The following is a 16,735-nucleotide window of genomic DNA, read 5'->3' as shown; positions in this document are numbered from 1 at the left end:
GAAGTTGTGGAGAGTGATAAGGTCACCTCTAAGTCTCCTTTTCTCCAGGCTAAACACCCCAGCTCCCTCAGCCATTCCTGTGTTCCAAGCCCCTCACCAGCCTCGTTGCCTTCCTCTGGATATGCTCGAGTGTCTCAACATCCTTCCCAAACTGAGGGGCCCAGAACTGGACACAGCACTCTCTTCCTGCCATGCCTGCATTCCCCAGAGCTGCACTTCACCCATCATTGCTTCAGCCTGCCTGCACATCTCACCCACTGTTACCCAGAGCCCATCTCTGCACCCTTGCTGTGCATTGAAATGTTGTCTTAGAGAAGCACAACTGCACATGTGACACCTGAAGGTAAATGGACTGGTTTAAAATTATGAATCCTAAAAAAAAAAAAAAAAAAAAAAAAAAGCCCTGATAGCATGGATGGGAGGGTGGAGGTAGAGCTGTGGGAAGATCCATATGGTGGGGAGAGCTCAGGCATTTGATTGCTGAAGTGTTGGGGGAGATGTCTGTCCCAAAAACCTGCAGTGAGAGGAAACAGGATGCCTCTGGGATGAGAGTGAGGGCAGCCCAGTTCTGCCCAGAGAGGCAATGGCAAGTAATAGGTTAATAAGGCAGAGAAAAATCCTGCCTAAATATAACCACCGTGCTACAGGGTGGTTAGGCCATGTCCCCAGCAGGTCATTCTGGTCCTGACCTGATCCAGTTGCAGCGACATGAATAGCCATCTGTGAGTTTTGGTGTGGAAAATATTACTAATTAAAATTTAAAAAAGGAAAGCAAAACATCTGTACTCGGCAGCATTCTTGCTTCTTCAGGGCATCGTGCTTGGAAACTTTAAAACAAGAGGGTATTTTTAGTTTGAAAAAAAAAAATTAAAAGCACAATTTTAAAATTACATTAAAAAAAAAAAAAACAACAGCCCGACTTCCTCTTTTTTTTTTTTTTTTTTCCCATTGCTGCCTGTGCTGCCTGGAGAAGCTCTGTGAGCTCCTGCCAAGGAGCTGAGTATGGGGAGGGAGTGGGTGTGCAGAAGGATAGGGGTGGCAGTTCTACCCCTCCATATCAAGACTTGGCTTCTTTCTTCAGAAAGGAGAAAGCTGAGCAGGAATAAGGTCTGACTCCAGTACTGCCTCTGCCCCTTAAGCTGCTGACGGTGTGGTACGCATTAAAAACTATTAATTAGCGCGGGGCTGGCTGGAGACCAGAGCAGGGTAAGAAAATTGGGAAATTTTAGGAAGTCTTCCCTGCTGGCATATTGGAACAAAATAAATAAAAAGTTGCCCATGGCAAGCCAGTGGGAGACAATGTTAATTAAACTTGGTGAAAAAGAACCAGGGAAGGCAGAGAAGAAAGCAGCTAGCACCAAAGAAGGGGCAGACATGCAGGTAGTGCATTCCCTACCTGGGTGGCCAGAGCCCCCATGACCCAGTTCAGCCCCATGGTGCTCCCCTCTGGTCTCTCCCTCCATCTCCCCACCCCGTGGATGTCCCAAAGCCTGGTCCTTGGCCACCATCCAGCAACACCCCTTCTCAGAGGTACCATATAGGGTCTCCAGAGCTCTGGAAAACAGGAATCAGAAGCCAAACACTTGCCTAAGCACCATTCATCTCCCCCACATATGGATGTGCCCTTGCCTCCTCTGCCCTGCCCTATAGCCCTTGCTGCCTGCTGGCAGAAGCCTCACACTTTGGAGGAGGAGGGTGACGTGCTCCAGAGACAGCTCCAGAGCTGTTCTGTGGATCAGTTTGATTCCTGCAGCATCTGGGATGAGCTAGCTGAGAAATGGCAAAGCTTTTCTAAAGGGCAACAGAATGGTTTGCAGTTTTTCTCATTAATATTTTCTAGATTTTTAGGTGGGTTTTTTTGTGTTTTTTTTTTTTGTTTTTTTTTTTTTTTTTTTTTTTTTTTGTTTTGTTTTGTTTTGTTTTGTTTGGTTTGGTTTGGTTTGGTTTGGTTTGGTTTTTTTTTTTTTTTTTTTTTTTTAGCTGGTGGCAAAATTACCCAAGGGCTTGTGTGGTTGCCTGCCTTAATTCTGAGAATTTTGCAGTTATTAACTGGAAATTTGAAAGACTGTGAATGAAGTTGAAATCCTTGTCTGGCGGGCTGTATCTGCAGTAAATATGGTAAGCCCAAGGGGACAGAGCCAACAGGGAGGTTTGGGATGCTCTGTAACAGTGCTGAGTGCTGCAGGGTGCTGGCCAAGCTCTCTGCATTGTCCAGGCTGTCCTTTACCCCATGGATCACTCACTTCCAGTTTTGCCCATGTTGGTGAAACCAGCCTTTGAGAGCAGGCTCATAATTTCCTGACTGCTGCCAAGATTAAGGGCAGTCTCCACCCAAGGCAAACTTAAATATAGGGAGATCCAGGTGGGAAGTGCCAGGATTTATTCAATGGCCAGGCGCAGCACTGGCTTCCCTTCTTTACTACTTAGGCTCAAACCAAGTAATTTTTAGGAGTAAGCTGCGAGGTACAACTGGTTTTTGCATATATTTAGGTGTCTGTATGTGCACTGTAATCTGAGTGGCACTTTGGAAACTTCAGGGAGATGTTCTCTTCCTGGGAGCAGACATCATCATCTGCTAAGCATGGTGGAGAGCACAGGGGCCATTCAGGTATCTCCTATCCTCTTGTCCTCCCAGGAACAACACCTCTCTGCCCTGTGTCTTGCCCACCACCTGTGCCACAGTTATCTTGGCAACTAACAGGTGGGGAGGGCAACATGGAAGTCTGGAAGAGAAATGTGCTGTCTTGGGAGGGGGTATCCCAACAATTGTCCCCCACAAAAGATAAAAGAGAGACCTGCACCATCCTGATGCAAAGTGGAGCTTGCCTCTCTAAAATCAGTGGGGAAATTAGGGTAATAATTCCAGGCACGAGTTGTGGAGGGGCAGGGAGAAACTCAGGGCAATCTGTGAGTCCGAGAGCCTTTGCACTTCCCAGACAGATGGCACTTGGCAGAGGCTGCTGTCATGCTGCTTGTGTTTGAAGTCTGGCTTGCTTTTCTGGGGGAAGACAAGCCACGGAGGGGAAGTGGTAAATACTCTAAGCCCCAAAATGTTCCTGTTATCAATCCACAGCTCTGCCTAGAGCTTGGGGATGCAGGAAACATGCAGGATTTTGGGCAGCAAGTGCTGGTTTATTATTGCAGGGGCGCTCGGGAGCACATGGAGCAAGGCGCTGCACACAGGGACAGATGGCAAGTGCTGGACGGGAAAGAGCACAAGTTGTTTAGTGCCAGTTTGTCAACAGCTCACGTGGAGGGCAGCTGCTTGGAGGATTGGGTGTTTTCCATAGGGTTTCCAGGTCTGCCTGTCCAAGGATCTGGGACGTGCCAGGCGTGCAGGGCACATGCAGGCACAGGGGCAGAGTCACTGTGCACGCAGAGCTATCACAGGGATGGGACAGGAGCATAACCCTACACTGCCTCAGCTGCAGCCCATTAGCTGACCATGCTCTCTGCTCCTAAATAATTTCCTGAAGGGCTTTTTGAAACCAGAAAGAAGAAAATTCCCCTTCAAGATGGTGGTGGAGGGGAGGGGAGGAGGGGGGTAGAAAATGGTGAAAAGTTCAAACACAGCCTGATGTCTTGGAGCTGCTTTCATGCCTGGCTCGATGAACCAGGAGCTTCGTGTGGGTGTGTAAAAGGTAAAGCTGAGTACAGGCAAACCCTCCCCTCCACGGGGGTGGGAGCCCAGGGACCCAGACTCCAGACTGAAGCTTTTTTTTTTTTTTTTTTTTTTTTTTTTTTTTTTTTTTTTTTTCCCTGCTTGTGACTTTTTAGCAGTCCTTAGGGGACATTCCAAGTATGTGGCCAGGCATGGAGATAGTTTAAAACACATTAAGTTCACAGACAAGGTGTCATTAGGGCTTCTTTGGAGGAGGAGAGAGGGAGGAATTATTTGAAGTTCGTTTGCCCAGAGGGAGTTCTCTCTGAAGAGGAATGGTTTCGGGGCATGGCGGGTCTGGTTCAGGGTTTTTGCTCTTCCTGCGACTTCGAGGAGCTGTTTCGTTTGAAGATGTTGGTTGTTACAGTGCAGGACGGGACAGAGAACAGAAAAGCATCAAAAGTATTTCGCCTGCCCTGCCTTTAAAGTTGCTCTCCCCAGACTGTCTAGCAGAGCAGGTCAGAGCTGCAGAGTCCTGTTTCATGGGAAATATTGACCTCTTTGTTGTTGTTGTTCCAAACAGGAATGAAAAATGTAAATTTCTGGTCAAGCAAACATTCCTCAGGGCTGTTCTGGAAAATTGAAGCGACACTTTGTCAGCATTTTTGTTATATTAAAATTCAGCATGCAAATTGGCTGTGTGATATATATTACATAACATACTGTGAGCAAATTGCAATAGAATATAAGGTATAAATCCAAAACATTAAGTGGAATGGTTTCCCCTAAATATGTTACCAAAATGATACCTTTCTGGCAAAAGGTTTGGATTCTATTGAAACAGCTTCTTCTTTTGTTTTGGAAAATTTGCCTGTTGCAAACAAATCTGAGCCATCCGCAAGACAAGCCTGCACTTCCTCGGGGCCATCTTTCCATCAGGACCATCTTCTCTGTGAGGAATGGGCTCCTTCCACTGCTCCCTGCTCAGATTTTGGAAGAGCTTCCTTGTGACAGGGGCCGGAATTTTACCAGTTGCCGGGCTTCTGGATACCAGTCACCTACTTTCTGGAATAGGCAGGAGAAAATTGGCCAGACCTAGAAAAGAGTATTTTTTTTTTTTCCCTGTATTAAGTCTGCAATTACAGTTGGGTTTTGTTTGTTGGGTTGTTTGTTTTGTTTTGTTTTCTTTTCTTTTCTTTTTGTGCTGTTGTTAATTTAAGCAATTATGAAATAAGACTTTTCCAGGCCCTCACAAGCAGAAATTCTGCTTCAAAACATGCACTACATTGTATTCTGGATGCTGAGGAAGATGAGGAAGGCAGGTAAGCCTGGGCTGGAAGTCATTGCCCAGTCTTACCTCAGCAAGGGGCTGCCCCATAGTGATGTCCAGGGGTCTGGAAATATCCCTGGTGAAACCTCAATAGGAGACAGGGAAGGGCTCTTTTGCCCTGAAAAAATCACAAGCTGAAAAGAAAACAGATATGGAGTGACTTCTGAAGTGTCCAGACCTGAACACTACCCCCAGCACTCAAAGAAGGAAAAAAAGCATCTTTTGGAGACAGGACTGACTTTGGATTCACATTGCGCATTAACTGCTGCAGACCTGCCTCAGGCTTAGGAGGTACATAAAGCTGAGCATCCCAGGATGGCACTGTGCTTGTCCCTACAGCCTGGTGAGTCTGGGGGTCATGATTCCTTGGGGAAGGTCCTTGTTGTGCAGGCTGCAGTATGGAGCCAAAGCCTGGCTGCTGTGGGGCAGCTGCAGACTTCAAGAGTTGCCTCAATGCAGCAAGAAGCCCTTCAGCTTCCAAAATACTTTCCCTCCTGTTCAACACTCCACTGTGTGGGGTGAGGTGTGTGAGATCTACAAGAGTTTCTAATGTCTTTTTAATTCAATAAAAGCACTGAGGAAAGCAGGGTTACCTATGTCTGTAGTTATGGGATAGTTTGGGGAGGTACATTTTTAAAATTATAATCATTCCATTGAAGGCTGCAGGAGACATTCTATACTTAGCCTGTTTTTCTCCCTAAAGAAGTCACCAGATTGGCGGATTAAATCCAGCTCAGGGGAAAATGACCCTACAGAGCTCGACTGGGGTGGGGCAGGACCTGAGTCCCAGCTCTACGAGAAGGAGAGGTGTTAGAACCACTCCAGGATGGCACTGATTGGAAAAACAAAACCTCGCAATCTTTAAAAATGTCTCTGTAACAGTAAAGGAGGAGTATGGGGCTTGAGAACAAACTGTCTGTGATCAAAGCCTCTCCTAGAAGCTGCTTGCTGCGAAGTGATGCTTTGATGATGTGTTACCTGTTCAGCAGCTGGCAGAGCCCCCTGGAGCAGGAATCACCCCCAGCCCTGCAGCCCCCACACTGCAACAGCCTCGTTCTTGCTGGGGCAAACTGTGCTGGACAAGAGGCTGCTCAGCCCACAGGCTGGTGTCACAGTGTGGAGACAGGAACTGTGCCTCCATCAGCTCTCCCTCCCAATGTGCCAGGGCAGACCTGGGAGCTAAGAAGGTGCCCTGAAAGGCTGGGACATCCCTAGTCTGCGCTGCTGCAGCTGGCCTTGCTGAAGAAGGTGGATGATGTTAATTAACTCCATCTGCTTCTAAAGCAGGAGTGGTTAAAATTGTTCTCCTCTCTCTGCACAGCACAGCCCAGGGAGAGCATCTCCTCTGAAGGGCTTACAGTGAAAACGTGGGGTGAGACAGTGGGTGGAAGCAGAGGAAATAACTGTGGATAGAATCCCAGAGTGGATTGGAATGGAAAGGACCTTAAAGATCATCTAGTTCCAACCACCCTACCAGGGGCAGGGACAGCTTTCAAATTAAGGCAACAAGAAAATTACCTGCACACTTATGAATAGGGTGGTGTGACAATTTAGGTGTCTAGGCAGGACCAGAATTCTAGGGAAATTTAACACCTATCAAACTAACTGACATCATTGGAAAAGAAACCCAGCTTTTTTTTGGGACACATCAAACCTTTTCCAGGTCTCAAACAGAAAGAGCAAACTTCAAAAGGAAATGCAAATGGGGAAGCATGGCTCAAAGTTTAATTGGACTTGTTAATTCAGCTAGACTGGGGGAGTGAAGAAGTAGCTGATACACAAACATAGGGGAGAGCCTGGCCTCTGTCTAACTGAGCCAATGGTGCAGAAGCACAGGCAGATCACCACGTTGCCCCAGTTTGATTTTCAAAAAGAGAATAAAATCAGGTAAATTACCTACTCACCCTTCCCTGTTGAGGCAACAGGTGCCCTGGGGACCAGGTCTGCCTGGTTCTGCTGGTGCAGCTCTCATCCCCGCTGGGTATCAGGGATTATGGCACAGGGGGCCCCAAGAAGCTGCAGAGCTGAGCTGGGCTGGGATGACCACCCTCATGGATAGCCTGGCTGGGTTTCACAGACATGTCAGAGGTGACCAGAGATGGAAGTTTTCCTTTCTACTGAAATCTCTGATTTTTTCTAGCAGAGACATCATGAGGGATCTCACTGAGCCTTTGCTTTGGGGGTAGTGTGTGTCAGGAAATCTGGAAACCACCCTATTCCTGGACGCTGAGAGCCCGTCTGGGGATCACAGCCTCAGGGTTGCTTCCTGGGGCTGAACAGGGATTTGTGCCTGGCATTGCAGACAGAAACAGGCATGTCTGCCCTCATGGTGGGAGAACAGGAACTGGCAGCTGCAAATACCAGCAATGCTTGTTCCTGAGGGGGAATCATATTCAAAAGCCCCAGTCTTGAAAAGCCTGACAGTCTCATTTTCATACTTTTGGTCACTACAGAAGAAAACTGAAAGTTTTCCCAGCCTGAAGCACTCTGCTTTAACTTCCTGAACTTGTTCCAAGTGTTTGGAACTGTGTAAGCATCATCTTGGAGATGGACGTTGCTTTTGAGGGTGTTTTCCTCCAGGAGCCCAGTGCCTGTTTTTCTCACTGAGTTGTTCTCCTGGCTATGGAGCTGCATCTTCCAGTGTCTTCCTTGATAACTGGGATGCCCGTCTGGAGCAGTCTGTGCTGCATGGTGAAGAAGGAGACATTTTAGGAGGAAACTGCCACAGGAGGGAATGATTCACTGCTCTAGGAAAAGCAATTCTCTGTGCAGAACATGCTGGTAGATTTACAATTCCTCATCCCTTTTGCACAGCAAGGAAACTTGCATGACAATAGCTTACCAACCTTGAGATGCAAATATCTGGAAATTCTGGAGATAGAGGGCAGAGCTTTCTGCTGGGACTTGCTAGCAGCAGTGGTGTGTGACTGGCAGAAACCGATTTGAATAATTGGGTGTCACGTCTCTATTTTTCTTTCAGTTTAACTACATGTGCAATTAATTAAAATAATAACCTAAACGGCCTCCTGCTGGGGTTGTGTTTGCTGCTTCACTTTAGTCTGCCATCAACACTGCTGAAAGAGTTTTATCGAGAGCTGCTCCTTGCTGAGAGGAGCTGGAGCAGAGAAAGGCTTTCCCAGAAGAGAAACCTTTAATACTTGTGGCATCTGTGCTCTCCTCACCCATGTTGTCTGAGTAGTGGATAGACAATAAATAGGGACTTAAAGTATCACTTCCCACATCCTCTGCCTGACCTGCGCTTTGCCTGGCATGGAGAACTGCCTCATCCACATCATGGGAAATGTGGTCCCAGTCCTGCATCCAAGGTGTCTTGGTGAAGCTGCAGAAGGGCTTGTGGGGGTTGCTGTGAAATCAAGACCTCCCCCAGGTGCAGACACAAAATACCCTTGGTATTTATGACAGAGACAATGTAAAGAATACATTACTTGTGCTGCTGAAAGGTCCCCCAGGACCACTCCATAGAACGTCAACATGTCCAAGACTCCAGGCACCAAAGTTTTCCTGAAAGTGCCAACTCCTTCTCCTCTAATTAACTCTAATTTCTAACAGCTCAACACAGGTGCAGCTGCCTCCAGATCCCATCTGATAATTTTGCTGTCTGTTTCCACCTACATTCCTTGCCTCACCTCTGCTCTGCAAGCCCAAGGTTGGCAGGTGCCCTCAGCAGCCTTTGCAAGGAGAGAAAGCTCTGGTCCATGACAAAACCATTACAGACTCTTCATTCATTGATTCATTCATTGATTCATTCATTATTCATTGATTGATCGACTGATTGATTGATTGATTGATTCATTCATTCATTCATTCATTCACAATGCTTCCTAAGTGAGGGCCAAGATTTTGGTGCACACGTCCCTTGCAAGATCATGGTGCATCTTGTGCCCGTTGCTTCCATGCTGCAGTTCTCTGTGGGAGAAATGAAATTACCTGGGGAGCTGTGTTCCTGCTTCTCACACTCCTCCTAAACACCCTTTATCTGTGAGTACATGCAGTTACAGTGGCAGCAGGAGCATACTTTGAAAAATCAAGATGCTTACAAGTCTTTCCCTGTTACTGTATTCGTTGCTGCTACAAGAAATATTGTTCCCCTGCAGCTGAGTGCATTCACATCTCATCTTGCTCCTTTTCCCAGTTCTTTTTCTTGCCTGGCTGATTCTTTGTCAGCAGCCAACACTAATCTATTCCTGGCAGTTCCTTCCCTGCTTTTAGTTTTAAGGATGCTTGAGATACAAGGTATTGACCATAGTTGTAAGCATGGTGCCAAACAGCCCCTCACCCCACAACTCCTTTCTGCTCCTGGCAACAGAAGACAATGGCAGAGATTAAAGTGCCTTACTGGCAGAAGCAATATTATAAACTTGTCCAGAAGAAAGTGAATTGGAATTTAGCTGAATGGGAAAGTGGGAAAGCAATCAAAATTAAAAAGGTTTTGTTGGGTTTGTTGGGTGTTTTTTTGTTTTGTTTTGTTTTGTTTTTTTTGTTTTGTTTTTGGGGTTGGTTTTGTTTGTTTGTTTGTTTGTTTGATTGATTGTTTGTTTTTAAACCAACTGACTGAAGTAGAGCTCCCAAGAATTTGAACTGCATTCATAAACTTTAAGGACAACGAGGACCATTTTGATCATCTGATCGGACTTCTTCCTAAGTGTGAACCTGATCACTCCTGCCAACCTGAGCGCTCCTGCATCAAGCACTGGATTTTTGTACCTCCTTTAGAAAAACAATCTGTATTGATAGAGAGATGAAGAGAATGGCGAGAATCTCACACTTTTTAGTAGTCCATAAGTGCAGATTAAGCTGATTTATTAATTCTTTGAATTAAAGGATGTCTCATGCCTACCCCAGAGATAGTGAGGACCTGCTTCTGTGCTCACATCTGGGCACAGGGTTTGCAGAGCATGAAGGATATACTAGGAGGAAAAGCCAAAACACTGACCCAGAAGAGAAGGGGAAGGACTCTAAAAGCACTACTTGACAAAATGTCACCACTTTCCTCTGAGCCCATTGTCTGAAAATAAGAGATGGTGTGCTTTTGTTTCCGTCCCCACTTCAGTTAGCACAGAGGGGACAGCCATTAGTACCCACCATGCCTCATCCAGAACCCTGACCTCCACAGAGAGGTCTCTAAGTACAGTTGTGATCTGCAGCAGGGTCGCTGCAGTCATTTATCCCTAGTTACAGCAGAGAGTGATGTGGTAGGAGCTGTTACACCCCATGTACCAGCAGTACAGCACTTTCCTAGCATGGGCTTGAAATGGCTGCTGGAGGGGAACGTTTTCCTCTGGTCCTGACAATCCAGATGTTTGGGAGGTGGTGAGAGGCAGAAAAGAGAGAACTCCCAAAAAGGGGTTTGCTCCCTGGCCAGCTCAGAGGAGTCTGTGGGAGGAATCCAGCCCATGAGAGGCAAATATAGGGCACTGCTGACCTGGGCACAGCCAGACCAGAGCGAGACCACTGATGGGAACAAGCTGGGATCCAGCACACTGAGGTCTGGGCTGTCCCAGCCCCATGGGGTAATTTGGTCATTGCTCTGTTCTCTAGCCTCTGCTGGCTGTATCTGATGGGCTGCACATGCCTGGGAGAGCATTCACCCCACCAGCTGGTTGGGATGTCTGCTACCCCCCTCTTCTGTCCTGCCCTGAATACATCCCTGCTTCACTAGCCAGTGGAGACCTCAGATGTGAGCCTCACACTCCTAAACCCAAGTACACCCTCCCAGAGGCAAGACTGTTGCTCAAAACATCTCGCAGAGCAAGAGTCACCTGAAGGCATGGAAAGTGGCGCTTCTCAGCACTTCTTGTCCTCCATATCGCTGCTCCTTTGCCAGAGGTGCCTGAGGAGCCCAGGACCCACTGCTTGATAATTTGAACACACAGGAGGATGAGCCCTTGCTTCCCCACACTGCTGTAGTAACAGGCAAAAGCCAGAGGAAGGATGTAGAGACAGCACATGGACACTGTGAGAACTTCTCAGGGGTATTTTCATTTATACCATGCTGTAATGTCCAGCACCACTCTTCTCCTTCTGTCCAGACATCAGATTTAGCAAGGGTGCCTGTCATCCTATTTGTCAGAGATCACCTATCTCAGTTAAACACCCCCCACACCCCCCATGCTTACATTAAAGCAGGGCAAAATGTGAGACCACTGTGTTACCTCTTTTCCCTGCAAGCTCAGCCCCTCGGCGCTCAGCCCAGCCCCGGGCAGGCTGGGGGAAGCATCCCAGGCTGAGCACTGCCCTGCCGAAACATATGCCCACCCTCGAGAGTCCCCGCGGCCGCTCCGAGAGCGCCGAGCATCCTCTCGCGATCCCCGAGCAGGCCCTGCCGGGAGATGGCACTGCAGGCACGGAGAATCAGCCGCCGAAGCCAAGACAGACCCTTTATTTGGTCTTTCCCCCCTCCTTCCCCCGAGACCCCGCTGGAAAAATATTCTTCTTGTCCCCTGTGATCGCTGCATCCTCGCTGCTTTGCAGTATTTCTTCCGCGCAAAACTCGCTGCTAAGGAAGGAGGCGGTGGGTGCGCAAGGAATGGTTGGGAGTAGCTGCCACGTCTCTGACAACGTCCAGGCAAAGAGGGATGGAGGCAGAAAAAGTCTGTGCTCTGTCCTTAAGCAATGAAGACACCCCTTTCCAAACATGGGGTTTGCAGTCTCAGATTCTGCCTGGAACCCTCCAGAGCATGAATATTTCAATTGCAACCTCCTCTGGATCCATAATCACCCAAAAGTTCCCTCAGAGCTTTTTTTTTTCAGTTCAAACAAAGAGGTTGTGCAAGCATAATTAATTTCCCTGTCTCTAGGTGGGAAGCTTTGCTAAAGTGGCTGTCAGGAAATCAAAATTTACAGCACCTGAAGTTTTGCTTACTTGCTGTTTCACATCGTGGTATCAGGGGAGATGCAGATTTTCTTGCTTCTCGTGAGAGCTTGAATCTCCACCTGGACGAGACTGAGAAATTTCGGCAGCCTTTTGCAATGCTGGCGCAATTTCCTAAGGAAATTTCATGGGCTTTTCCTCACCCTGCCAGATTTTTCAACACCTTTCAGGAAGTCACAGCTGAACAGTTTTGGTCAGGATAGTTTTGCATTTCAGGGAGAATATTTTGACTGTTAGGTCTTCTTTGCAAACAGTTGTTGGATACTCCCAGGGTGAGTGCTTGTGCTCTGCAGTGGTGCAATGTCCCAGGCAGCAAGGTGTTCCCAGAATGGGATATAATGCAAAAACTCTGAGAAGACACCCATCAATTCTCTTGTGAAAACACATCTGTTTGGGCTCAGATAAAAGGTTCCATACTGATACTGTCTAAGGCTTGTTGGGTTTTTTTGGGTTTTTTTGTTTGTTTGTTTGTTTTGGTTTTTTGTTTTTCTTTTTTTGTTTGTTTGTTTGTTTTTTGTTTTGTTTGTTTGTTTGTTTTGTTTTGTTTTGTTTTGTTTTGTTTTGTTTTTTCCCTGACAGTTGGGTACAGTGTTTTTTGGGGCTTTTTGGTTTGGTTTGGTTTTTTTTTTTTCCCCCTTTGGTTGGTTGGTTTTGTTTGTCCCTTTTTGGGTGGGGGTGGGGGGAGGAAGGGCTGGATGGGGTGAGGGGAGATATTTTTTAGTTGGAAATTCTCAAATCTGAAGTTTTGAGAACCGGAACATGTAGGTGCCCTACCTGCTCTAAGGAGATGATAAAAAGGAATTATGCATTTTGACTTAATGCCCTATTCTGATATTTTTACAGAGTAGTCATTTGCTCAGTTTAAAGAAGGAGCCAAATAAATCTGAAAGAAGATCAGTGTTGAAGGGTCACAAGTGGAATGTTTCAATATGGGGTAAACAGGCAGGTAGGCTGGACACCCTGTGATTGTGACAGGTGTGTGAGAGAAAAGTAAACATTTTCTCCCTTTTGGGCTTGGCAGTGGTGAAGGTGCAGGAAGGATGGCTGGAATGCAGCTAATGGAAAAGAGAGAAAAAGGAAAATGGCAGAGGGTGCAGGAGCAGAAAGAAGAGGGGGTATTTCTCCATTTTTATGAAAAGACTGTATGGTGCACAGCAGTGTCCATTCTGACTTTGTCGGTGGCCACAGGAGCCACCCCTCTCATAGTATAGGTCTACCCCACACAGAGGCACCAAGGAGCTGTGGGGTGAGGATGGGGCTTAGCCCAAGAAAGTTTCACTTGCTTGATTGAGCTTCTGGACTTCTAAGAATTTATCCTCAAGGTTAAGGAAGATAAACCAGCAAATCATTATTTAAAAAATGCATCTTTGAAAGGTTTGTACTCACGGGGAGCTAAAAAGTGGAGGGCACAGGAATGGTGGTGGTGTGGTGGCATCTCTTCACAGGCATTATATTTGGGATGGTGACTTCCCACTGCAGCTCTCTCCTCCAAAGGCAGCTCATGGGATCTGCTGTTAGAGATGAGAGCTCTCTCTTTTCTTCATCCCCTGCTCCGCACACCCGGCACTGACGTTTCCCAGGTGTTTCTAACTTGCAGGGTTCGAAACTGAGTCACCTTTGATTTCTCCTGACATTTCCCAGAATTTTTTAAACTGCAATATTGTATTTATCCCAAATGTAGGTTTCTGGGGAAATTGTGCTTTTCAGCTAAAGGCAACAAAGAGAGAAAGTGAAATAAAATTAATCTTTCCCTATCAACCCCCCCCCCCCCCCAAAAATCAAAAAAAAGCCCCACCAAAAACCCCCAACCCTTTTTAAAGTCATGGGGGCAGGGGTTTTCAAATTCCTCACCAAAAGACATTCAAAAAGCAGCTCTTTCACTTTTTTTCTTTCAAACCCGACCTTTTCATGCTAAAAACATCAAACCACTCTAATCCCTGGCTTCTGCTTTCTTATGTGAAGAAGATGATTTGTGATAGAAGCCAGTCCCGCAACCAGAGCAAGAAACCACACTGCAGCAGATGCTGGCTTGCCTCGAGGTGTTAATCCACAGGCGGATCGTGGGGATGAACCAGCCCTACAGGCATTGACCGTGGCTTGGGAATGGCTTGCACGTGGCTGGGGAATGGTGGAGTTTTGTGGCAGGGGCTCTCAATCCAGGCAAAAGCCACAACCATCAGGACATCCTTGCTTTCTCCAGAGTGGCGAGAGCACTTCTGCCATGCAGAGCCTGGGGCAGTTTGGATGCAGTTCTGCTACAGAAGGAGCTGGAGGCAGAAGGCTCCAGAGAGCAGCACTAGCCTGGGTATACCTGATGCCATCCACATGCCCTCTGGACAAACCCTAGCAGTGGTGAGCCCCTGTAAGATGTCCTGATCAATGGGGAAAAAAACATCCGACTAGCAAACACACAGGATTATGGTGCTGATTTCCCCATTCCAGGAGCATTGCAACACTAATCCTGTAATTCAGTGCAAAGTGGTGCAAAACATGATCGCTTTAAGGTCTTGGTTCTTGCCTGAGATTTCATGGGATTGCTCTTCTGGCACCACAGGAAAGAGAGTGCTGGAGGAAACCTTTTTGCAGACCCCAATCCTCTTGTTCCTCACTCAGAAAGACATGTGCAAAATGTATTTTAAATATGGCTTTCATTCCACACTGAGCCCCTTCCGAGTGAGGAGCTGGCAGCCAGGGGTCATGTGGTGAGTGGGTGATGGGACAGATGTTATTTATAACAGGTGTCAGGTGATACTTTGTCATCAATATCTTACCCGGCAGTGGCAGCAGCAGCAGTAGTGAGGGGTCTCTCCATATTCCAAACTCTGTTTTCCAGGAGTGAGTTTGGTAACAGCATGCACCAAACCTGACATCCTTGTTGCACATGGAAATTTCACTCACTCATTTCAGCTGACTGGGAAGACTTGGTTCTCTCTGTACCACTCTGCATCCCAGATCATGCTAATCACTCATCTCCGTGCCACTTGATGCCCATGATCAGGGCTACATCCAAGGACAGGATTTTCTCCTGCACAAATCTTTGCTCACACACATGGCTGCATCACACTCTGTCCAGTCTCTGGAGGTCCCCATGGTCTCTCCTTGCCTACATGTTGTTGTATGCAGGCAGATGCTCACCACCATCACCAGGACTCCTCCCAGGCAAATGGAGAATGGACTGGAAAGCCACAGCCAGGTCCTGTGCTTATTATCTCCATCTTTGTCTTTTGCATGTGCCTCCCACTCTCTACACAGGAAGAAGTTTTGGCAAATGTAATAAAGACAAGATGAAGTTTAACATAAAATATTCTCTCCTGCCATGAATCCTGAAGAATTTTAATCAGTCCAGGAGTACCAGCAGAATTCCTTTGCCTGCAATCTTTTCATGATCTTGCTTTCCCCTCTTGTTCCTTGGGGGAGCATTTGCTGAGAAGATGATTAAATTGGGCTGGTAAAAAGCTCATCAGCTCCATAGCTTCCATCTTTTCCTGCTTCTTTGCAAGAACATTTGTACTTTTTTCTGGCCTTCAGCATGCAAGGTCAGCTGCTTTCTTTGCAGTTTCCTTGTATGTTTCCTCACCATTGTTGTGGGGTTTTTCCCCCTTCAGAGAATCTCTTTTGTGCAAAGGCGAGAGACAAGGCTCCTAGCTCAGCCTGCTGTGTTGTTGTTTGCCTGAAGTCCAGCAGGAATTCAAGGAATGGTTCCCCACGTCTCCTATTCACCTTGCTCCTTCCAGTGGCAAGGGGTCGGGCACGGGGTGGATATTATGCGGAAGCTGTGAGCAAGGAGTGCAGACGCAGGGGCTGATGTGAGCTCAGGGATTTTGGAGGACTGAAACTCATCTGCTGTTGCCTGCCAGTAGTTCAGTGTAGGAATTTGGTCATTTTCCTTTGAACAAATGATTCACCAGTAATCATTTATTCAGCTCTCCCAATGTTTGAATAATCTGTGAGTAATTTAGTCAGATGTTTGCCACAAAGTATCAGATAAATGGTTTGGAAAGACACAGGCTCAGACTCTCACCTCATATATGTGCAGCTTTGGGGTAAACCAGGCCAATGCTGTCCCCTGAGCTTTGGCCTCAGGTGTCCAAGAGATTTACAACTGGCCAGGACCAGCCTCAAATTGGCTGGTTCAGGATCTGACCATGGATCAACTGTACTGTATTTTTGCCATGCAGCTGTGAAGCATCTTCCCTCCTGCTTGGTTTCTGCTGCTGCTGGAGGCTGGGGGTGGCATGCAACGTGGTAGAGTGGCATTTTTGGTGATAAGTGTTCTGGCTGGATATCAGTGTAGAGGCTTGTGATGAGCCCCTTGCTTTCTCTGAGTGGCTCCCTCTGGGGTGCTATGGATGAGGAAAGCAGCCCAGGGTGATGGACCAATCCTGGCTCATAAGCTAATGGAGAGTAATTTCCCCAGGTTCAGCTCTCTTCCTGGACCAATTAAAGCTCCAGTATCTTTCCATTCCTGTCCCCACAAAACCACTTGCTCTCCTGACACACTTCCCAATGGCATCAGAGAGCTGCTGCTTCTCGCACAGCTTTGACTCCTGCTTTTTCAGTTCTGATCCTGGCTGACAGCAGGGAGGGATGGAGAGAGAGAATGAGGGATTGGTATTTTTTTTCCTTTTCTTCCATTTTGTGACTACTTCAATCTAGTCCCAACTTTCTGGACAGCAGGGTCACTCCCCAGCTCTGCTGCATCCTGTCATCCTGTTGAAAAGCCTTGGAGACATCTCCTTTTGACTTTTAATTTTCCCTACTGTTTTTTGGTTTGTTTTTTTTTTTTTGGGGGGGGGTGTTGATTTTTTGTTTGTTTGTTTGTTTGTTTGTTTTTTGTTTGGTTGGTTTTGGGGTTTCTTTGTGGTTTTTTTTTTTTTGTTTTTTCCTAGGACCTGCTATCACGGATTCTCTC

The sequence above is a fragment of the Vidua macroura genome, chromosome Z (assembly GCF_024509145.1).
Source record: "Vidua macroura isolate BioBank_ID:100142 chromosome Z, ASM2450914v1, whole genome shotgun sequence".
Taxonomy (NCBI): Eukaryota; Metazoa; Chordata; class Aves; order Passeriformes; family Viduidae; genus Vidua; species Vidua macroura.
This window is presented reverse-complemented; position numbering follows the sequence as displayed.